This window comes from Paramisgurnus dabryanus, chromosome 15, assembly GCF_030506205.2.
Source record: "Paramisgurnus dabryanus chromosome 15, PD_genome_1.1, whole genome shotgun sequence".
NCBI lineage: Eukaryota > Metazoa > Chordata > Actinopteri > Cypriniformes > Cobitidae > Paramisgurnus > Paramisgurnus dabryanus.
The window spans coordinates 15,039,031-15,065,089 of NC_133351.1; the positions used below are offsets into that span (position 1 = coordinate 15,039,031).

General features: G+C 38.5%; 1 long non-coding RNA gene across 1 annotated transcript in view; it reads right to left on the bottom strand.

Moving 5' to 3' along the window:
* LOC135733327 (uncharacterized) overlaps window positions 1–26,059 on the bottom strand; it is a 118,079-nt gene that overhangs the window by 86,106 nt on the left and 5,914 nt on the right. The window contains exons 2-3 of the long non-coding RNA XR_010526935.1: window positions 25,835–25,877; window positions 7,951–8,082 (exon numbers count right to left, since the gene is read on the bottom strand). This is a non-coding gene — a long non-coding RNA (uncharacterized lncRNA). The remainder of the gene's footprint in view (window positions 1–7,950; window positions 8,083–25,834; window positions 25,878–26,059) is intronic.

Sequence of the window (26,059 nt, forward strand, 5' to 3'; positions counted from 1 at the left end):
AATAAATGAATGTATGGGAATGTACAACAACGCTCTCACGTGTATGATGTCACAGCAGTAGGCAGCGTAAATATAACGACACGCCTATAATCCCTCCCACTGCGAAGTGATAATAAACTCGATGGAAAAGCTAACCACGCCAAAGTGAGGTGAGCTGACCCGACCCAAACTAAACTAAACCGTGGGGTACTATGCAATGGAAAAGCGCCATAAGGGGGTCTTTCTTTTTAAATCAGAGTTACTTCAGTTCAATGTAGTATGAAAGTTTAAAGGTATATGCTTTAAAAGAAAGATAGACAATAAATATACTTAGTAAATTCAATAAATAATAATTACATTTATGAAAAGTCATAATAAGGTCATAATAAATAATCCTTTCAAAGTAACTGTTTGTCAGTGCCTTTAAAAAAAATTGAGTTACCTTAATGTAATCAAAATAGCTGTCCAAGTCAGTTCAAATTACTATTTGATTTCTTGGCTAGTGATGAGTTGCTGTAACTTATTTAAAAAAATAAATTGCATGGCTAATTTTGATGAGTTTAAATAATGTAAAAACATATGTTGTCATGACATCATTTTTTACAGTGTATTTGGAAATTACCATGAGTATTAGGGACAGACATGTATTATATTTTTATTTAATCTATTTGCGATGACAAGTTTAGGTTATGATCGGACTAAAGATAAAGAAAAACAAATAAGTAAAAAGGTTATTAAGATGCTGAGATGATGAGCAGCCCTTTCCTTACAGGCATTCAGTTTCACTTTGTTCCACACAGATAAAACGGGAATTTTAAAACACTCAACCGTGGTCTAATTAAAACCCCACACTCTGTGATGCCAGAACACAAATCAATATGCTTATTTAAAGGGATATTTCACCCAAAAAATTAAATTATTTATTCACCCTCATGTTGTTTTAAACCTGTGTAAGTTTCTTTATTCTGTTTAACACAAAATAAGATATTTTAGTAAATGAAGGTAAGCATATGGTTTATGGTACCCATTGACTTAGTAGGCTATTTGTTTTTCCTACTATGGAAGTAGGGCTGTGCAAAAATATCTATACAGCTAACTATCGTGATACATTTTACACGTGATACATTTTATTATAGTGTATTAATATTTCAATATCTACTATCGATATTTACAAAAAATTTGCTTTTAAAAACCCTCTGTGTGCTTCAAACTACCTCCTCCGCCGCTGCTGTAGTTGTCACTGTCCAGTTGTTTGTCATATATGTTTTTTTTTTAATTCAAAAAAGTTTTTTTTTTATTTAGCTTTTTTTACATTTTTAATTAAAAAAAAAAGTATTGCAATGTATCACAGCATGCAATGTATTGTATCGTAACATGATGCATGCATCGTGATATGTATCGTATTGTGAGGCCCTTGCCATTACCCAGCCCTATATAGAAGTCACTGGATACCATCAACTGTGTGCTTACCGTCATGTTTATCTAAATATTGTTTTTTGTTTTACACAGAATTAAGAAACTCATACAGGTTTAAAACAACATGACTGTGAATAAATAATTTTCGGGTGAACTATCCCTTTAATTAATCCATACATTACACAAGCACACACAAGAACAGCCTCAAACCAGCTTTAGAGGAAAAACACAAATATATTTAGTCTCCCCATTTGTGCTTGACGATAAATGTTCAATGTTCAGAATAAATGTTTGAACGTTTGTTAATAATTCCTCCAGGGCTTACAAGACAATTACATACAGAAACACACTGTATACTGTGCACACTACTCACAAACATAGGCCCTTTTCTCTAATTGAATGGAGTTCAATGGCATTAACAAAAGAATCTCATTATCTAGACTTCTCCAAATGCTTTGCCCTCTGGAACTCTTTCACACTTCAGGCTGCTCAGAAAACTGGGCTCTGTAAAGCTGGTCCCAGGCTGAAAAGTGCTAATTTGTAAACGTGTCGGTGAAAGGCAACAGAAGGTTATTAATAATTCCCTTGACCTTGTACAAGTCAGATATCACAATGAAGGGTAATATTCAATTATTGATTTACTTTGACTCACTTGTTTCTTTAAGAACGTGTTTTAGAGGGAGTTAAAACAAGGCCTTAACTTGATTATTTTAAACACGATGACACTTCTGATTCATTTATAAGTCTTTATTATAGGATGCCAGAAAAGACTAGATTAAAAATCAAATGTGGGCATTACTTTTCTTCAGGGTTGGATTTTGGTTTTCAAAAGCAGCGTTAATTGCATTAAAAACCCCTGCAGGGGACATGAGGGGGTGTTCTACATTTGTATCTTTATTAAAATGCAAAATGTTTCAGTTAAATATAAAACCTTCGAAGCTGATGTATAAATAAACTTTATAAATTTAGACAAATAATCCATGATGTAAAAATGAAGTTTTTATAAGTAAATAATGCTAATACATACTAAAACATATTTATATAGATATATTAAAAAAATCAAGAACACTTTTGGAAGAAATAGGGTAGGATTAATGGAGAGGACACTGAAGAATTTTTTTGGAATTTAGTAACGTATTCCCTCCTCCCAGCATGATTTGGGGCCTGAATAATTATCAGTTTGCTTGTCTTTACACTATAGTTGTTCATTTGTCACTTTTAACAACTGATGCCAAAATGCATTTTTATTGCTTAAAAATGATGTTGGTTTGTAATGTTTTGGGTGAGATTTATGTGACAAGCTATAAAAAATAGATGTAATGCACACCATATTCGGGAGCCTGGACCGTAATGGTCATAAGGGTCAATTTTTTAAAATAAACTGAATAAATAACCTTTCCATTGATATATGGTTTGTTACGATATGATAATATTTGGCCAAGATACAGCTATTTAAAAATCTGGGATCTGAAGATGCAAAAAAAAAATCGCTTTTAAAGTTGTCTAAATGTAGTCCTTAGCAACTGCATCCATTCACAAAAATAAAAGTTTTGATATATTTACAGTAGGAAATTTACAAAATATCTTCATGAAACATGATCTTTACATAATATAGGCTACTAATAATTTTTGGCATAAGAGAAAAATCTATCATTTTGACCTATACAATGTATTGTTGGCTATTGCTGTAAAAAATTTACTTAAGGCTGGTTTTGTGGTCCAGATTCACATTTTACATTAAATTAAACCTATATTAATACAAGCAAGTAATACTAAACTTAAAGTTCTTCTTACTACTTAAGCTAAATGAGTAACTGTTACAAAAACACAATGATTCACTCCTTATACGACAAAGTCATGTTATAGAGTGCAAAGTATTTCTATTCGTCCGCCTCTGTTTTCCCGTAGGCTCCTCCGTTAGTTTTGACATCATGGAAAACAAGGATCTTGACCGTGACCGTGGCCTTTCTCTCTCCTGCTCAGCTGTGACTACACTTCAGTCCTCACTAACTCAGATCGCATCAATCTTTCCCTCTGTTATCTAACCCATGTTTCTTTTATTTCTCCTTTTGTTTTTGGGCACGAAATCCAATTAGGCTTCTTCTGAAATTCCAGCAGTGTGAAAACTTTATCCATTCATGAGCAGAGATAACTAAACTAATTAAGACTAGGTTGCTCTCTGAAGCTCGTTTGAATGTGCAAATTAAAAATGCAGACGCAGCTTAGATTGGATTAGATAGGCCATGTAAATAGGGGGAGGACTTTATCTTTAAATGCCACTAAATTGTTTTCTGCTCCCTCTCTCTCGGCACCCGATTTTTACACCTCCCGCTCGCAGACACTTTTAATGACGCCACGGACGAGAGAGGGAGGGAGCAAGGGCAGAAACAGTGTGAGATCTGGAAAGTGGGGCCATCTGGGCACACTGGCTGGGTGTTAGTGGTGCCAAACAGGAGTGAATGAAGGTTGGGGTGATTTTCAGCAACATGTGAAGAAACGCTGGCTGTTTGCTCTAATGGCCTCCTCTCCAGCAGAGTAAACACAAACACTAAGCCTGCTGAGTCCTGTTTACTCCAGTTAGCTGCCCTCTTTGGCCCACACGACCACCCTGGGCTTTCCAGCTCACCCAAACGCTGCACCCAGGCCCAAATAAGCTGCTCGGCTTGGAGGTTACGGGAGCGGACATTGTGCACCTAAATGAATGACTGATCAATGAACAGGGTCTGGACAACACGTCCGAGCCATCGGACCATCACGCGCCAGTACCCCCCCCCCCACTCTTCTGTTAGAGTAAACACAGGGGGCAGTATGTTTACAAACACAAACAGATAAAATAGGGTGTGAAATTTCATCAATAGCAGCACTAAAAATGTTAATGCGAGTTTATAGCAGCTGTTATTTTATGCACAACAACAAACAAAACATTTTTCCTTGTAGCTCAAGCATTGGCAATGTAAGGTCATTGATTCGAGGGAACACAAATACTAATAAAAAAAAGTATAGAATAAATGAACTGTAAGTTGCTTCATACTGTAAAAGTGTATACATGGATGCATATGCAAACCAATTTGGACCCAAACCAGTAGAGATCAATTTAAGTTGATTAAGTGAAATTGAAAGCATGCCAACTGACCACTTTTAATATAATGTGGGATAAATGCTACTGTAAAAATCATACTCTAGGCCCTCAGACATGATTAGATGAACAAAAAGTAACATGAAGACTCACTGTGGGCTGTCAAACTAATGAATCAAGCATTTCAGGATCGGATGATTGAGTTCAAGGATACTTGAATGATGACAAAGTGATTACAGCCATTATGTTGGCATGCTGAAACATTTCTAACAGGAGATTAAATTAGGCAAGCATCAGTATGAGTTAATTTAACCCACAAAAGCAGAAATACCGAGACTAATCACAGCTGCAGTATAATATCCATACAGAAACATCCTTTATCAAGCAATGGCCTAAAACTTTCTTTATAGACCTCTGGCCGGTGTCATTTCAGCAACGATTAAATGGTTAAACGGTTCCCTCACTGCATACGGAGGGAAACATGAAGAGAATTAGTAGAAATTGAGGTTAGACGAACCAGAATCTTCAACAGATGTTGTTGTTTTTATCAACGGGGAAGCGACCATGAAGGAATGTAACAGAGTTGGAGTGGGCGAGGTCACAGCTGTGGTTGAGGGCTACAGACACACACATACTACGTACAGAAGCGGACGGTGCTGTTTGATGTCTGACTGGGTAAGGGAAGAACAGGAAAGTTGTAGCCTAAGACAAACAGTAGGGGGAGCAGCACTTCTATTGATAGGAGTCAGCGATACAGGAGGCTACAGCCCTGCTGTGGGGTGGCTTGGTGAGACCGGCCAACATTCCCAGCTATGGCTTCACTTCAACTGGCTCTGGAGGGGTCATCTTCCACACATCCTCCTGTTCTACCACTGCTGTTATGTGGAAATCATTGGCTTTGTTGCTTTTCAGGGAACGGATGACAGAAGTGTTGTAAATAAACTTTATCTTACCTCACTGGCGTTTGAAGAAACAGAGAATTCAAAGCGAATAGGTTATCATTTTAGTCAAGAACATATACCAAGAATGAGAACAGCAGGTCAGGTCAAATTATCCAATATTTGGACAATTCAAAGGCTGTAATGACTAATGTGGATGTAAATTTACAATAAAAGCAGTGCATTGTGCTCTGACTGCATAACAGTCGGTGTGTCAGAGACAGGCACGGATTAACGCACGGGCCTATTGGGCACTTGCCCAGGGCACTGGGCCAGCAGGGGGCCCTATCAAATTTACTGTGTCTGTTATTTTCAAATAAATATTTTAATTTTATGTTCTGTAAAATTGTGTTAAATATTGAAGAATAATGTAGGTTTTTTGCAGTTGCGAAGTATTAGCTAGTAAATAAATCAAATAAATAATTTTAATCTATTGCTGCGCTGTTGAGAGAGACATCTAGAGGCGAGTGAAAAGCATTGCGTTATATAAAAGTCACGCGCAGAAGATGGTTACTCAAAAACCAAAACAAAAATGAGTTTAAAACCACAACCAAGTTGATCAGTCATAAAAAAGCACAAAAGGACAGCTTTTCCTCACCCTGCCAGTCAGCAACTGTGAAGGAGAACGTTCATTTTCTCTAATGGCAAGAGTAAAAAACGAACAAATGTGTCAAGGACGTATAAATTCACTGTCTTTAGGGGCTGGACACAAAAAGCTTTTACGCCCGCGGCTAGCGTATGTTTTCAATTGATTCCAATGGAAACTCTGCGTTTTTCAAATAAGCAAGCAGCTAGCGGGTTTTGTCCGCGCTGAAAACCGGCGCTCTGTGTTTTTTCCGCACTGAGCGCTGAGAGTTCAAAAATATTCAACTTTGAGTGAAATCTCCGCTCGTCAATGTCAGTTCTCACACGGCCGTCCAATTACAGCGGAGGAGGGGCGGGACATTACCACAGCAACCAACCGGCTTACAGCTGAAGTATCACAAGTTACCAAAGCGCTCGGCTGAAAAACAGCTGGCATTCGGCGTCCTCAAGGCATTTTCAGCCGCGTTTAAAAGTTTTGTTGTTTCCAGCCCCTAAATGCCTTTGGTGAACGACTGTTACACATGAAATGTAATGAAATGTCTGCTAAATGTAGAAATGTAAAATATTTATGGTCAGAATCTTTTTGATTGAGTATGTTGTACAATGTTGTATGTTGACAGATACAGGTAAGAAATAAATAAACCAATTTGTGGTGTGAAAGTACAGAATATTGTGTGCATTCTCTCCCCGTGTATTAGTGCCATTGTTAATCCTGTAAGATGGGGCATACAGGCAGAGGCGAACCGACACTTGAGCCCTGTGCATACAGGTGCAACGCTGTTCCCCAAAAAATTGGTAAAGGGGGCCTTTGAGACATCCGTGCCCAGGGCACATCATCGCCATAATCCGTCCCTGGTCAGAGATTCCCGGAAAGCATATTCACAAAGACATTAACTGCCACCTGATATCAGTTAATTCTTACTCATACATTTCCGGAAATAATGTAAGACAAATGTATTCATTTATTTAGTAATAAAATCTAAATAATGGAGCAATGCCAAAATGAAATATGAACCTGACTGTAACGGGGAAACTGGCAGAAAAGGTAATTTCCTTTCATTAACTCATCTGCTCTGGTAAGCGCTCGTTAAATTTAGGGTTCACCAGATCACACTGAGGTGCATGTGTGTGTTGTAGCCAAAAACATCTGCTAATGAGAGATTCCTGATGGAAAATTGGCTTGGAGACAGAACTAGGCACAGCTAAAATCTCAAGATTTCTTAGTGGGAGAAGTTACATCTCTCGGGACGTTTGATTCGGCCACTATGGATTTTGAATATGTTTGCGTGTGTGCGCCTGTGTCTTTTGAGGGGGTGTTTTTGTGTCTTGGCCTTTCTTTTGTTCCTATTCAAATTTAGTTATGCGAGGACATTCAAGTGAGGCCACTCAAGTCAGGAAGTGTTAAACTTGCCAAATGCAGACAATTAAGTACTCTGGGGACAAAATGGAGAAGTGAGAACTCATTGAAAGAGGTTTAACGCTCACGGCTTTCCTAAACACACAAGCATACGACAGGGTTGTTCACCTCCCCATCTACGTATTAGCCTCTAACCCCAATATTTTAACAACAGGAACGCGGGACTTAAATTAGGTGAAACAATTTTTCCACAGCCTCAAACCATCTTAAACCAAGGCCTCCGGAAGAGGCTTTGCTTTTGCAGCAGCATCATTAGGGCTTTAAATGTTTTCAAAACATCCCTCATTAGCAACAGCCCCTCCACCACACGCACAAATCGTGAGTACCTCAATTTTGTTTTATGGGAGGTACGAATCTGTAAGAGGTTTAGTGTATCAAAAAAGCCTAATGTGTAATTCCCAGACCTAACAGCTGACTCACAACACCTCGTCTTTATAAACACACACATCGCTCCCGATGGTCCTGTGACAGTGTGACTGACGTAAATCATTTTGGGTGGCTGAAGGAATATGTGTGTGTGTCTGTGAAACTCTGCTCACCTTGACCGGTCCATGTGTGCGGGGGCACGCCGCCGGCCTTGGCATCTTGACGATTAATTTGCCCCTGATCTTGTCTCCTATGGTTTGAGTAGCATGTGTGTCAGGTCCGATGAAGGTGACACCTTCTGCAGCCTGCAGAGATAATAAAGGCTTTACCTTTACAGCTCAAGCATATCAGGTAGAAGCCGAGCATGTTCACTCTATTGTATATAAGTCTGCCTGTGTGTGAGTAACGGTAGATGGCCAAAAACGAAATAATTATACATCGTATATTTCTGAGCTGAAAATATCATATGGACATATTTGTGGATACAATGGAGGCCATGAGATGAACTCAGGTAAGACCAAGGTAGCAAAGGATATTGTTAACTAAAGCCTGACACCTACAGAAGACCTGGGACTGATAGTGAAGGCAGGACAGAACATAACGGAGGACGACAAAAATGCCATCTGTGCGATGAAGAAAACAACCGCGGGGAACGATGCTAACACAATGTCTGCTAATTTCTGTGTGGTTGATCCTGCGCTCATTTCCGAAATCCATGCCATACAAACTAGCTGTCCTGAGGAAAAAAATAACTCAGATTTCAAATGCCGGGACATGATTAGAATTTTTCGATATTGTTAACCAGAAATTGTTTACCCAGGCTAATAATGCTTCAAGTCTGGGTTGCACTTTCTTTTGTGGAGCACAAAATATGTTAGGGCTGACAACCTCACAATTTACCTTTACTGTTATAGCACTGAAAGGTAATGGTGACCAGTGCTGAAGGTCTAACATTTTGCCTTTTATATTCCATAGAGGAATGGGATTTAAACACCATGGTAAGTAAATAAAAACAAAATGTTTATTTGGGGGGAAACAATGCTTTTAGTAGATTTTTAAAAGCTCCCAGAAACAATTACTTTGATTGAATTCAGGAAAATTGTGTCAAGTTTTGGCCAAATTCACCTGCATTCCCAAGATTTTAAAGGGACACTCCACTTTTTTGAAAATAATGTTTCCCTGGAAACATTTGATTTTTACCGTTTTGGAATCCATTCAGACGATCTCCGGGTCTGGCTGTACCACTTTTAGGATAGCTTACATAATGCATTGAATCTGATTAGACCATTAGCATCGCGCTCAAAATTGACCAAAGAGTTTCGATATTTTTCCTATTCAAAACTTGACTCTTCTGTATGTACAAAGACTGACGAAAAATAAAAGTTGCAATTTTCTAGGCAGATATGGCTAGGAACTATACTCTCCTTCCAGGATAATAATCAAGGACTTTGCTGCCGTACCATGGCTGCAGCAGGTGTAATGATATTATGCAGCACCTAAAAATAGTCTCCTTGGTAACTTTGAATAGCATGGTACTATTTTCGGGTACTGTGTTAAAACTACAAAAGAACAAAAGTTTTAAATAGAAAAAATATCTAAACCTTTTGGTCATTTTTGAGCGTGATGCTAATGGTCTAATCGGATTTAATTGATTATGCTAAGCTATGCTAAAAGTGGTACCGCCAGACCCGGAGATCGGCTGAATGGATTTCAAAAAGGTAAAAATCACATGTTTAACTCTAGGGAGCTGGAAAATGAGCCGATTTTCAAAAAAAGTGGAGTGTTCCTTAAAATAGGAAATCTTTTGTATGTGTTGCAATATTGATTAGTGATCTCTAGTGGTTACTAATCATTAATTTCTAATTTAATAATAGCACTGACAATGTGTTAAAAATTTATTGAGTCAACTAATAAAATAATCCTGTTTTAGTAAGGGAGGGAGAAATCTTCTGCTTTCACAGCACAGTCTTTTCCAACAGTGAGCTCTGTTGTGACATTTTACAAATTAAGCACAATTAAAAGTTCAAGCTCTCCCAAACGTCACTCACTTTCCTTTACAGGTCTCTATTTACCAAAAACAAACCACAGTGAGACCGTGGAGGGCTGACAGCGGCTTTTTTAACACTGAAAACAGGTGTTTCGCAGCCAATGGCCGTGAACGACTTGACTACAGCATGTGTGTGTATAAACTGTGTCTGATATCACTTTGCTATCGTGTCACTGAGGCACTGCGGGTGCCCCCTTCCAAACACACAACCTTTACTTTACCTCACTTTTCCCTCCATCACCATTTACTACAGTCTCTTAACATAATAAAGACAAGCAGGAGAACTAATCCTCAGAAATCTGCTTTCCTCTCTTGCCTGTTCCTTCAGGCAATACAGCACGAGAAAACACTTCATTTGAATTCCTAAACTGTACAAACTGTGAATGAGTTCCTTTTAGCTGCAAATGTCATTACATCTCCATTTCCAGGGGAGAGCAGTAGGGGAAAAGACCCTCTCTCACATTCATGACAAACCCTTTTAAATAGGGCACAATAGGGCAGGGGGGCTGATGACCCCCCTAAAGGCAGAGAACATAATAATAACTGCATTTACCTGACACTCGCGGTGCAAACGGAGGTGTGTGCTTTGTTTTATATATCAAACGCACTCGAACTTGCGGCCTCTCTATTGTGCTTCGTATACGAAAATATTGTGCGTGTTTGAATTTGAGCCTTAACAATTGTAGTCTCTGAAAGATGTCATGTGATTTGTTGTTTTTTACTGCTGAAAGTCCTTTTTCTTACGAAACAGTAGGAAACTCCATTTATGCGTGGTGGATCCATACACAACTTGTCAATATGACACGTGAGGTTTTCGTACGCATTCACATTTACCATTGTGAAACATTAAACAAGAGATGAGAGAAATTCTGCAAAAATCTTAAAAGCCGCAAAATACAAGCACAACATCTTGCGGGAAACCAGCCAAGCCAAACATGGCATATGGCAGCCATTAAAGTGATCCGGCATCAGAGTCGAGTTCAGCCATTAAAAAGCCACACACAGTATTTCTGCTTGATCATGTCACTTTAGCAGATCTAATTGGCTGCGTTCTGTCCATGTTTCACAGCAACAGTAAACCGCACTACCCGGTCGGTCTCTTTCATCTCAGCAGAATTACATTAGCGCAGCTGTGTTCGACAGAGGCCGCAACACATCACGACAGCTAACAACACCCGGAATGATTAGAATAGCAATAAATCCCAGCATTCACAAACTGCGCATTAGCACGTATTTATATTTCAAATCTGACCCATCATTCCCCATCAGTGGTCAGACTATTTGAATCAAAGATTGGGATTTCCACGGGGGAATTGGTGGTTTCGATTTTGGATCAGAATCCTTGCCTGTGAGCTACGTTGGGAATTACAATTTGCTACCATCTAGTTGCGGTAGAGATGACCAGCGTTGCATTGATATTCCCTAAGAGTATGTCCATTCACGGATTCACTTTCCTCACGGTGGTAGCATGAAGATCAAGGGAACTTTGCTCGAAGCCAATCTGATCAAACTCTACCCTACTTCACCGACTCACGGCACATTTGTATTCCCTCAGTGTGTGTGCATGTAACAGTTTTGCTCAAAGATTATATTAGTACTGTACTACGCTAACGGTAATAAAAATGGTCCTTGTCGGACTGCACTGTTCCACAAAGAACTTTCAACATCCACAGAACCCTTCTGTTGCACATAGTGGAGAAAGTGTCTTCAGACTATAAAAAGACAAGAAAGAAATTGTTCTTTTAGGAACCTTTGAACAAAAACAGTTCTTCTATGACATAGCTGCAAATAACCCATTTAGATCCTTTTATTTTTGAGTGCATGCAGAATAAATGGTGCACTGTTACATTGACAAGCGAATTTTGATTGTAGAGCTGATTTAAAATTTGTACTAAAATACAACTATTAATCTACGTTTATGTTCTCACCCCCTGCATCATTCATATAGCTTTTCGTCCATCTACACCGACTTGTGTGGAAATGCTGGAGTGGGGGGCAAGTCCTCTGAATAGCACAAACACACATACGCACACACATGTTTCACTACCACTGAGCCTGGCACAAAAAAAGGAGAAAAAAATGGCAAATATTAACTTATTGAGGTCTCCATTGCCATAGCAACGCAGAATAGTTTTGATGCGTCTCCCTTCACAGTCAATGAGGTTTGAACGTATCACGGAGCAGATAGCTTTTCCGTGGATTGTTACCATGGGGGCTATTTAATGCAGATACTGCTGTGCGTCTGAGCACAGATGGCTGAATACTCGAGCATGGCTACTTTGAAGAGAGCTCCCGTCCACGTTTTCAGGGGGCCGCTTTGCAACATTGATCTGAAAGGGGGAAACGGTTGTTAATAATGAATAAATCAACAATGGGGAGAATAGCCCCGGCAGAAGCAGTTAAAATAGAATAGCGTATGACTCTGGAGTGATGCGGCGGATTAAAACATGATGGTTGACAGCACGCGGGGTGAAATCAGGCCATGGTGATATGACACACCAGAATTGAGCGAATATGGGTTTGGGAGACATTCTAATCAAGTAGACATCATCTTCATTGAGATGTCAGTCGAACTGAATACTGTTGTTTTGTGTTTTGTCTTATTCTGTCTTGGCATGTTCAGTACTTCTTGTAGATGTGTACGTATATGGGACAGCCTGCTTTAGTAACTCTGACATGGACAAACATGGGTCGTGGGTTGGGTTATCCAAACACGTTGTCGTGCATTAATATTTTATTCTCTATTTTTGTTGTTTATTTTTTATTACTATATGAGCAGCGTGAAGACAAAAAAATCCCTTCCATTTTTAGGTAAACAACACACTCATTAAGATGCTAATTTCCCAGCGGGACTAAGAAAAGTTGTGCGAAATGCATTTGATTTCCTAAAACATTTCCGTTCAGACAAAAGAATTTAATTACGGCGTAGGACACAAACCATTCACTGCCAACAAGCGACACAGAGAGGAAACAGACAAACACCAAGTCTATATACAAAACATGCTTTTACTGAAAATCTCCACACCAGTGAGTGTTTGCGCATGAACATCCATGTTTGACACGCTTGCCGCAGTTGTTCATACACACTCCTGAAGATATTGTTGACCCTGTGGCAGTGCCACCACCCCTTTCCCGTCGCTCGAGCCTAACCCCCCGATGTTGAAGGACGTGGCAGACAGGTGAGTGTAAACAATTCATCACTACCGTGACACCTTCACATCTGCCAGGCACAACAGGGCCAGTAAGGCTGTCAGGCACCTCCACCAGCTTAACTCCCCATCAGCCTAACTCTGGGGATCGAACCCATGACCTGCAAAACTCAATGCTTTACCAATTGACAAATCCACCCATGTATGTATTTATTTATTTTTTACTAAAGATTATAAAAAATTGTATTAGTTGCATATGGGGGATGTTTACTTTTATTTTAGAATATATGAACATACAAATCCGTTAAATGGTTGAGGAAAGCAGAAATTCAAGAATCACAAGTGAGCAAAATATGTACTTAACTGGGCTGAACCTATATAATGGTATTCTAAAAATAATATAGATAATAACAAATGAAGTCCACATAATGTTTGTCTTTAACTTTAGCAGGTCAATGGGAGGCGTAGAATGCATTCATCTCTGAAAGACATCTATTTCGACCTGCTATGAAGCTCTCAATTACAAGTGTCACTTTGTGATAGCTGCCATTGTCTAAATAAACATACATGCCTGGAGAAAAAGCACCTACAGTGCTGGAACTGCAGCAGGGTGGAATTTTCATACGAATGAGGCTGACTAACAGGTGATGAGTGTCAGACCCACAAGTGGCCCATTGTTACCCAGAACAAGGACAATATGAAGCCCGGTTGTTCCATGCCCTCTCCAGCAGGAGCTGAGATCATGTGCGACCACAGCCATCCATCACACAAGCTTTAACAATAAGACAAGGCCACGTCTCCCTATGTAAAACATATACACACAACTATGCACACCACAAACCACTAACACTTTTAAATACAAAACTAATATGTCTACAGTCCATGCAGGAGATACAACTGCCAACATTATTTGATCTTCTCACAGTGGCACCCTTTAAAAAAATAAAATTTAATGTAAATCAGACATAAATCAACCAACTACAGACATGTAACTTGAACCAGATTACTTAATAAAGCAATATAACTCAGATTAACAAATCCATCAAACATCAAGGTCCTACAGGTCATAAAACAGACTCAAGAGCAAATACTCCCAGGGGACCCAATAACAATACCAGGGTCCTGGTGGGCCACAAAGCCCATCGGGGTCTTTTGTTCCTCAAGAAGAACTTGCATGACAATCGCAGACTGACAGGCAGCGCAGGGGGTCAGAGGAACCTGGGACAAGGCTATATTGTTCCTCTCCATATGCACAAGGTGCACCTCCTTCATACCGACAGGAAACAGAGATCCGACTAAGAATAATCTGGGCAGGCCAGAGGGTTTTCAACTAAAAAAGGCCTTCGTTTAATAGTAGAGCTTACCTGTTGTGGTTCAGGGTGGAGAAAAGAGAAAATGAGGTATGGAGTAAGAGAGAATAAGACAAAAAGATCAAGCCACTGTGTGAATTAACCCGCCATTTTTCTACTCTTTTCAAGGTAATAATTATGCAAGCAGCTGGAAACTTTTAGGACTGGAATTAAAAGCTAAAAGCACATTTCCCATTTGATTTCTGTTTGTTCTGCCATGAATGGCAATTGGCTGGGCAGCGGACGGGTTTGTTGCAGGGGGATTGCTCTTCTATTAGGGATTTTTTATTCTTTCAGTTTTTTCTTATCTAACACATACAAATTGAAGCAAAAGGAAAGGCATGTTAATGTTGTGACACAGTGAAGACTGTGAGTAAACAGAAGAAGGTGAAAATTGGGCAGGGTGGGGTAAAATCCCCTTAGGTAACAGGGGCAAAAATACCCCAATCTCCCCCTTTTTGATATATTTTTATTTTTGAGAAATACAACAATTACGCATAGAAAAAGACAGCCCACGCTAGATGGCGAGAGTCCGATTATTAACATAAAAACAAGGTAACAAGGTAACAGCCATGGCCAAAAAACACAATGGGGCCTCTATTACCTGGATGTTTACAGTTATTTACGCCTACAGAGAGTCTTTTCCTCCTGCTTTTCTCTGGACAATGGGTGAAAATGGCCTTTTTAACATGTCAAGAGCAGAAGTGAGGATTTCCAGTACTAAACCGCTGAGGGCTTGACCTGAGTCCAAGTTTCTTTTCAGACAGCTGGAAGGCTGGATGGCACACTTGGTAAAGGTGTGGGAGTCCAGACCAAATTAACCTAGAAGTCAGGCCATCGGCCAAAGACTGCAGCTGCAGACTTACATGTATTTTCACACATGGGGGGTGGTGTGTCTGTAGAATTGATTTAAATTATGCAGGATGGAATTAAACATGGTTACTGTGTTAAGCAGAGAGTACTACACTCTCATCTGTATATCTAAGCATAATGATTCTGAAATAATATTTAATTAACCAACAACCAATGAACAGAATTTATAAAATCTTTGGAATTATGGACTTCTGTCGAGTGTGCTAGAGTACCAGATTTAGGTTTGCAGGAATTCCAAACCAGGTTTGCTTATATTTAGCTCAGTGTTCATGCATAGCTCGGTGGTATAACATTGTGTTAGCAGTACAAAATGGCATGGGTTCGAACCCACGGAACACAAATACTGATAAAAAAAGTATACATTGTAATGCACTATAAGTCGCTTTGGATAAAAGCATCTGCCAAATGCGTAGAGGTAATGTTCCTGTAGCTCAATTGTTCATATTGCATAGGACTAGGTTCGATTCCCCAGTGTAAGTCACTTTGGAAAAAGTGAAATATATGACTTACAGGCTGCCAAAGACATAAATCAGAATCTGAAAACCAGACATGCATGCATGCTTACAGTTATTCAGACAGAATTCTTAACAGTATATAAACACATACATAGCTCAATGCAAAAGACTCAATAATTGTGGGTAGGCATCTGGTGGCAGTCTTATAACTGCTAGACATTTGTGATACATTTTTCATTAAATGAGCTATTTGTTTAAGCCAGTGACCTTCCATGCATAATATTTTCCACAGCATTCACATTTTCTCATATCTGTGTTTGAAGATGTGCCTCGTTTTGCATAGTTTTTGCCAGTAAGCTAATCTCAGACTAAAGAACAACCCAGCAAAATAAATTATAATGGGCTTAGAGGTTAGAGCATGATTATTGTAACATTTATGACATTTTACACAACAAAAATGATGATCCAAAAAAACACTTGGCCTCAGAAAGCTTATATGAGAGAAGCTACTTTGATACTGCATTTTGATATAGAAAATGCCTTAAATAAATGCTTAGTACCGTGCAAAAGTCTTAGGCCACCATGCCAGAATTAGGTTTGTTGTTTCACAATGTATTATATAATTATTTATCAGTCTCTTTAATAGAATACATCCAGAAAATATACAGGAAATGTGTATATAGTATTAAAAACTGTAAAAACTAAATGTAAACTGATGTGTCAAGTTTTTAGGGTAAACTCCCCTTCAACTTGAGAAATAGCAGGGAACTGCAGGATCTCTTAAACTTAAATAAAATTAAATCCTAATTTCTAATTTTAAAGAAATTTGTCTTTTTAGTGCTGGGAAAAGATTAATCGCGATTAATTGCATACAAAATAAAAGTGCATTTTTGCCTAATATGTGTCTGTACTGTGTGTAATAATTATGTATATTGAAATACATACACATACATATATTTATTTATATTTTTATATATATTCTATATTAACAATAAAATATTAATCTATATAATTAAAAATGTTCTGAAATGTATATATGTACATGTAAATGTTTCTTAAATACATACATGAATGTGAATAGTGAATAGGCAGTGAATATATATACTAGTCAACATTTGAAGTGGATCAAAAACGTTTATCAAAGTTTTCCTAAGACAAGAAAGGCTATTGGGTATTGGTTTTAAGACAACTTTTAGGAAAAGTTTTGATCCACTTCAAATGTTGACTAGTGTATATATATATATATATATATATATATACACACACATAATAATTACACACAGCGCACACTCATATATTATGCAAAAAAATCACCTTTTGTATGCGATTAATCGCGATTAATCTTTTCCCAGCACTAGTCTTTTTACTTCATTCTGTTCAAAAAAGCTCAAGATGTGTTTAGTGCCAAGAGGGGTCACACTAAACACAGACGATGCCTAAAGAAGACATTTAGTCATGAAAATGTATTTTTTTATTTTATTTTTTTTGTACATATTTCCTGTTTGTATATTAATAAAATAGATTGAAAAATAAATATGGATAGACATTAACACTTCTAAAACAACAAGTCTGGTGGTGGTGGCCTAAGACTTTTACACAGTGCATTTATATATACATACACATACTTTGCAGTATAAGTATCAACCACACAGATAGAAAAAAAACCTTTACATATTATTTTGCTTTCTTACTTCATAAAGTAAGTGAAAGTGTTAAACGCAAAAAGCAAGATGATTTATGTGTACCACTTGGGGTACCTGTATCCCCAAAAGGGAACTACCGATTGTGAAAACCGCTATATATAAATAAAATAAAATTGAATTTTATATATTTTATTATTTAAGCCAAATGATCTGTCTCACATATCCAAAATGTTTTGTGCATATGTATAGGTTTTAATTTTATATTAAAGCCACGTATAACTGGCAAATTTTAAAACTTGCGAGTAGGACTAAATGTAATGTAAGTGTATTCTGTAAGGGACGCACCAGGATCCATGACACATGGTCACGCTTCTGAACGTAGTTTGAGTAGCAAACCAATAACAAACCTTTTGACAACACAAATTGGTGTTCCTACAAGGTGTACATGTGATCTAAGCCATATTATCTGCTCATCTAAGGTCTTTGGCTTAAGGCTTTGTTGCTCCCAACCTGTTAACCACCACTGATAAAATCACCAAACAATTGAAGGCAAGCACCATTAACCTCCACTACAGCTCCTGTGGCAAACTCAAGTGACCTCTTTGACTAGGGCCATTGCCATTGCAAATTTCACCTTCTTATGATAGTTGTCACTGCCAATTGACCTCATTTGCACAAGAATTGAAGAGTACTTTTCACTTGCATGAGTTAAACTGTGCTGGGGAATTATATATAGTCAGTCTTAAAATCAGCAGTAATTTAGCAAATAATGTTAAAAAAAACAAATTTGGAATTATTATACACTGTCAGAAAAACATACCTAGTACACTTTTTGTTAAATCAACTCAGATTTACAAGTCATGTCAACAGAGATGAGTTGTCACAACTTATAAAATATAGTTGAGAAAAGTCAACTTAATTTTATAAGTTATAACAACTCACCTGTAGTTATAACAACTCATGTCTTGTCAAGATAAATAATAGTAAGTTGAAATGACTTGTAAATCTGAGTTGATTCAACTAAAAATTTTAAGGCAGCAAAGTTTTTTTACAGTGTACCATTTAGGTACATTTGACGCACTAATATGTAGCTTTGAGGTACCTTCAGGTACAAAGGTGCACTTGTTGAAAGGATTCCTCCCCATTTACAGATTTTGTACTGAGAGTGTATACGATGTGGATAATTTGTGTGATTTTACAAAAATGCAGCATTAAGTAAAACAACTTGGTTTTGCAAGTCAATTCAACCTACTATTTTAAGTTTTGGCCTGTGAAAAGTTGGCATAACTTATAAAATCAAGTTGAAATTGTTTAACCCTAATTTTGTGAGTTAAAGTAACATAAAAATATATGTTGATTTGACATGTTGATTTATAAAGGTGCATATGTGAAGTAAATCATAAAAAAATGACAATTATAAGAAAATATAGCATTAATGAAGAACCACCCCTAAACCCAACATCACTGGGAAGAAAGCAGATCATATTGAAACGTGCAAATGGTATCCTATGAATTAGCCACCTTGTAAAATACTTTAGACAAAGCTGCTGTTAAAAACAACACAAAAATGATATGCATGGAAATTTGGTCCCTGCTCTATCCCTACTCCGCAGAGTGATGCCAGATCTGCAGGTCACCAGAAGAAAGAAGTACCGGTGAGCTCTGAGATAAAAGATAAAGATGACAGAGCTCTTTAGTGCCCTGTTAAAAAAGAAAATAGAAAGAGATGCCACTCATCCTCACCAGGCTAGCTTCATTTGCTTAATGGCACACAGCTTGAGTAGGGCCAGCTCCCCTAATAATGATCTAACAGTGCAACAAGGCAAGAACTGAGATATGGAAATATTGAAATTCATATAGGCAGGCTGAAAGCATCTCAGCATTGATCTAGCCACAGCATGGGTAAAAAGCAGCGCTCCTTTAATCAGGGCAGGCCAGGAGCCTTTGGCTACACAGAGGTCCCTCTCAAGATAAGCCTGTCCTACAGCACAGCTGGCTGAGATGTGGGGAAAGAGAGAGAAGCCTGGGGGCCTGAGCTGAGAGGAGAACCAGGGCTGAATCTCAAATCAACTCATTATTCCCTACCTGCTGCACCTTTGGAGCGCTTCTGAATTCCAGCACCATTGCATGACCAAGGTTACGTCTTTGTTTTCCTTCTTTTATTATTTTTCTGCCGGGTTGTAGCGTTTCATTTGTTTATTTTGCCGGTTAGTTTGGACATGGCTAATTGTTCTTTCTTTGCTGTTTATGACCCTTCCTGTGGCTTTTCTCCCCCTGCACGTTTGCAAATGAAGTTTTCACCCTGGCAATCGCACCTTTAATTAAATTAAAACAAAAGGTGCTAAGGCTGTTGATTGTTGAGGCTGAGGAGAAAGGAGGGGAGAAGAAGCCAATGAATATCAATGTGTGATGAGTGAATGGGCTCCCCCAGCTGTCATCCAAATGAACGTGAATATTCAACTCTTTCCCCTCCATTTAGCTTACATTTAGCTCTGATGATATTTCATTAGCTTATCCCACGGTGCCGTGAAACGGTAAGTGATCCGCCGAAAGCAGTTTGGCGTTCATGTTTATTCTAAAACGAAGCTCGCTACGCTTCACCGTGAATTTTTGAAGCACATCCTCGCAACCAGCACGGATTAATGTATGTGCGTCATTCTGGCGTGTGTGCTTGAATTTCTGCCCCATTGATAAGCCGCATTGGCCTGCTCCTTACCTAGCAAGCAAAAGCGATACAGTCTGAGTATGAGTAAACTACTAATAGCCAAAATAAACGTACATTTGGTTACAAGTCGTTTCTGCCAAAATAACTAGTCAGATGTATATATCATCATTTAAGCAAAGTCAACAGTGATTACGTGTTTGGTTTCATTTGTTTATTTATTTTATTCCATTTCTTTTTGAGCTACTGTTACACATTTTTACATTTTGCATTGTTTTAGCCTGTGGGGTGTCTGTTTGGACAGCTATTAGATGTCTTTTAAACATAAAATTGCTTGCTGGGTAGGGATGGTAGGTTTTGGGATCCTTCACTGTTTTGGCATCCAATATCAGAGTTTTACTACACAAAAGAGGATTTTTAGCCAAGGTTTTTATTAAACCTGACTGGAATCCCAGAATCCTTTGTAGTGTTAGGATACAAATATTGTTGCACCGATATACACATCCGTTGTGTGCCAATAAAGACTTCTATCTTTTGGAGATGCAAACTATGCTCTCTCTCTCTCTCTCTCTCTCTCTCTCTCTCTCGCTCTCTCCACCTGCTCTTACTCTCATCCGCTTCACCACACAATGTCAACACATTTTCTTCATGTCAAGACAGATTGGTGCATTTGGCCAATGCAAAGCCCTGCATTTCAATCATTGCTTTCACTGTCCTGCGCCATGTATTGATTTTGATAAAAACAACTTGCTAATCCAAATAAACAACATGTCAGCGAGCCATCCAAGCTAACAGAAATATTAGCACAGCATGATCCCCTGGCTCGGCAAACCCAGGGTCTATTAGAACTCCTGACCTGGCAGGGGTTGCAGGGGGCGGGGATTGGTGTATGCATCGGGGGTGTTTGGGTGGGGGTGATTTTACATGAAAATTTTGTGAACATCATACCATCAAATAGAAGCGATAGATTCCACTACAGTTACACACTGAGTATACATAATGAATGTCAAATTTGTAAACACATTTCTTGACAGACGTTTTCAAGTTATGAATTGAATTTACAGGAAGTGGTTGTACAACAAAAAAGCCCTGTAGCCTGGATTCCATAAAACCAGACTGGTCGTCTTAAGACATTAATTTTACTGTGATGCATCGAATCTACCCTCAAACTTAATGTTAGATTTCCTTCAGGGGGCATTCAAGTGGTGTTAATTTTAAGTTAGGGCACAGGGCCCCATCCTGTCCCTTCCCATAGGACCTATCTCCCCCAGTGACCCCCGGGCCGGTTCCACTCTCTGCGGCAGGGAAGCATGTCAGCTTGGGGGCCATCTCGATCGCCCCAGCATGCCATGGGGCAGGCAAGGCTCTGCACAGCATGGGCAGGAGAGCGTCCGTGCCGGTTTTAAGGTCATGCTAATTGCCACAGTCCTTAGCCGTGCCGTCACTTAGCGGCAGAGGCTGCATTCAGAGCATGGTGCAGGTGTTGGGTGCCCTTTAAACCTTTAATTAAATATCACTGTTAAAGGTTAATGCAGAGAGCCAGGTATTACAGTATTACAGCTGCAATGAGAGCGCAACCATAAAACTCGATTTGAGTATGTTAGCATTTTGAAGGAACGTAGGACTGCAGAAGGTAAAAGTCGAGCTGAGGTTTGCCGAGTGACAAATCAGAAGATCAACACAATAATACGACAGAGCTATCCGACAGCATTTTTAAGTAGTTTTGAAACACGACTAGCTCATAACACAGTGGCTTTGACAAAAAAGATAGCAAAGATGACGCAGTAAAACGTAGCATGTTTGATAGAAAGTGAAGAGATGTAGACCTGCTTAAACTCTATGATCACCACCTTATCACACACCTGTCACACATGCATCTCCAGGCATTTGCGTTTGTAAGGCACTATTCTTTAATTACTTTGAAATAATAGGTATTGTAAAATAATTAATAAAAAGTGAGGAATTATCTCCTATTTTCAGATATGAATTTTTGGCCCATATTTTACTAAACCTGCAGCACATTTAGATGGAGCATCTGTATGATTCAGACAAAATATTATGGCAGTATTTATAGAGCAATTGTCACCTTTTGAATAACCTAATCAAGATGTTTGTGTGACCTTTGATAATGAGAACCATCTGCCATTGCATTATAATGATGCAAGCAAGACAAAAAAAAAAAAAAAGTATACGAATGGGAACAACACCTTTTACTTTAGACTAACGATTTTTTTTTTACAATTACATTGTAATAAAAATTAACATTTAAAATGCGTAAGTACATCTAAAAATTAGTGAACAACAATTTGTCCATTAAATTTTTACATTTTATTCCATTCGGGCATGATCCTTTCAATGTCGCACCGCACACTATAGAAGTATTTGCTTGTACATGGAAACTGTTTATGTAAATGTTATACAAATATTTGTAAGAAAAATTTACAATGTCTGTTATTCAGCCTTTTAAGGAGAACACAGCTGTGAGGACAGAGTATATATGATTGGTATGACATTAGGTTCCAACACACAATTAACATAAATGACCCTAATTATCAGCTGTTTTCAGAGAAATGGAAATGCAGCCAAGATCGGCTTTACCTGAACCTAATGCCAAATCATCAATACTGTCAAATCTCAGGGGTATGCTACTTTTTCTATGACTATTTTTTTATTACTTTTTCTACTATGACTGATTTGAATAAAAAAAATGATGCATGAAAACTTTTTCTATCTATTATAAATAGATTTAAAATTATTGCTGTGTATACAGCAAGCATCAAGCATCTGAAAGCGTCAGCCATTTTCATACCATATTTTAGTAAGACAGAATAATCTCACTTAACATAAGAACGGTCCCTCTCTCTGGTGCACTGCATTGCCCCCTGCTGTGTTTTTGTTGTTTCTAGTTTTGTTAAATAATTAATTCTTCCGCACAAATTTTCTCATAATCTATAGCTCACCATACACAACACTACCAGTGGCTGAGCCTTATCCACCCTGCCATGACAATGAAAATATAGACGGTGTATTAACAAATTAAGTGTATAAACAAATGGATGAAATTACTTTAATTCAAAGAAAATACGTTTTCATCGCTAACATGAATTTCTATTGCATGAACTGGACAAACGCATAGCAAAATACTACATTTGTCTAATTTTAAATCTTTAATGTAAGTTATCCTAATCTTTAACCCTTCTGGTTTTAGAGATTCAATTGTGGCCCACTAGATCAGGGCATGAGGAGGCCAGTAATTTAATTCTCTTACCATCTACCTCACCAGCCCAGCCTCCGGACCACCGCTCCTCTCAATCTCTTGTTTTCTTTTAAAGCCTGTATTTGCCTTATCTTTCCCTTACTCTCTTTCTTTTCTCTATCTCACTCTGGGCTGAGGCTGGGCTGAGCTGCCTCCCCGTGGTGAGGGTTGAATCTAGGGGCCACCTGCAGCAGCCGCCGCAAGCGCAGCCAGACGCCGCCGGCCCCCTTTGATATCTGTGCGGCAGCCGCCCCAGCCACATTTACGCCCGCGTACCAGCCGCAAAACCCACCAGCTAATGTGGGATATCAAACAACAGTCGCCTTCTCTTCTTGCCCGCTTTTTTGTCTCTTTCTCCCTCTCTTCAGCCTTCATTCTCTCTTTTCCGGGGGTTTGAATTTGGAGTATGTTTAAGCCGCCGCGGCAGCCGGGCTCGGGCCCTTTCAGAAGCACAGCTTGGGCTCCCCGTCTGGACTATGGCCTCTGTGACCGCTTCTATATTACACTGGCTTTTGTTACGGCGGCCCAGCCAAACAGGAACAGCCACAGGCCGCCATTTTTACCAGCACCTGAACGCAGATGAGAAACAGGGGAAACGCACACTAACATCCAATGAAATGCCACACTTTTTTCAAGTGAGCTCCTCTGGGAAGCGCATGAAAAAATTTAATAAAACAGACCAAAAATACACAAAGTCTATTTGATTCGCTGTCAGCTTGATCAACTGGCGGCATCGGTATACAAAATTGTAAAGAAAAATAGCCCCATGTATATTTTAAGCACCATGAATTGATTGATGGAGAGGACAGAAAATGCTGTATGGTCAAGTCTGACAATGCTTATACATTTCAAAATGAGGAAGCTACATTCATGGATGGATTCTAGCAGACCCCCTAGAAAGACTGGGACAATTCAAAGAATTGACTAGAAGGATGCAATGAATATCCCAGCACAACATCAGGTTAGAGCCCTCAACAGTCCAAAATTTGGAGTTGCATATTAATTCACTTGATTTGGTAAAGCAGCAGAATGTCTTTTCTTCAGCACATTACCAGTAAAGCATAGCAACTGTTTCTCTGGTGATTATTTATTTGGAATATACATGTATGCACACTTATCCAAAGAGCAGCAGCAGCAAACTATCACGCAAAAGGGGATTCATTTTACAAACAGAAAAACCCAGGGTTCTGACAATAGATGACTGTGTAGGTATGTCCCTTGGCCATTTACACATAAACAAAAACATCCACATGTCAAAAAATAAACAATGAACAAGTGCTGTGTGTACAAACACCTACTTACAAAGACGCTAGCACGCAAGAGCAAATGCACAACACACGCATACACACCTGAGGAGCATGTGGTGCTAAACTTAAGCTAATTAAGTGACAGACAATTGCACTCAGGGGAGACATTCCTGGGAATCACTATCAACAACTGGATCAACATGGCAGGGCAAGGGGAGGTGTTTATTAGCCAGTTGTTCGTATTTTCTTTTGCACTAAAGTGTTAAAACAACTCATTACGTCTGCAATAAGTCCCTCCATTCAAAATCGCATACTGTGAAAGCACGTACCGAATGAAATTGAATGCCTATTCCTTGACTGTTAAAATAGCATGTTTTATATAGTATGCATGGGTGCAGCATATATACTTCATTGGATGTATTGCATCTGCCATGTTTTTATTGTCATGTGACCCATGTTCATTCACCTATGACATACTAAAAACAAACTTAATCATGTGTTGTTGAACAAGTACAATTTAACCTCAGGAAATATTTTTCTTCTGTGTTTCTATATCAATTACACTTGAAAAGATCTTGTGCTGGTCAGCTCAGAGTTTTCTGGTGTTTTAATTAATTTTTAATTTATTACAATAGTATTTTAAAATTATATTTAATTTATTTTAATGTATTAAACAGTTTATTATCTGAGTATTTCTAACACACAATTTGCATACTGAGGTTTCGGGCTAAATACTATTTTTGCAATGCATATACTATGCAGTATGGAAGTATGTGATTGTGGATGGGAGTGTTTTTATATGGTGGCATCTTAAACGGGCAAAAGGAAGTTTCATAATAAAAATCAACAAGGTTTTATGTGTAACTGCCACCATCCAGAAATGTCTATCTGCAAAAACAATGTAATACTATATATTTTTTTGTATTTGTTTACAAAATGTGTCTACAGAAACGAATTAATTATTTGACAACGCATTTAAGAAATAAAGCATAATTTAATCTGTGCATATTTTGCCTATTGCTCCGGTTTAGCTCCGCGTGAAAAAACACCTGCGTATTCAAATCACGTGCACGCGCAGTTAGTCAATATTTCGACTTCAACAAATGAGGAAAACTTAAAACGTTTTATATATTGTCTAAGTATTATTAAGCGATCTATCAGCCTTGTTTGTGAATGTAAAGGCACTCAATGTTAACGGTATTTTTTATTTTACTGGGCCACGAAGCAGAGCTAAACATATCGTTACCATGTGCGTGAACCCGACGACTTCAGGACCAACAACCACAAACTTTGACAACATCAACAGTGGATTAAAGGAAGATGTTCGTGGTAACTGGTAAGTAATAAACTTAACTATATGGCCGGTGTTTACTTACCTCCAGTTATAGGCAAATCGTCTGGTCAGTCACCGACCGGATGCTGCGTCATACAGTAAATATTCTTCAGTCAGTCAGTGTAGATAAAATTGTATTTTATGTATTACATTTTTACCATGTCTTTACTGAATTTAGATCTGATATTGCTGGCAAGGGAACATAGACATTAGAAGACAAAATTCAAAGGGAATTCAGAATATAATTCCGTCATAGAGGTTAAAAGTC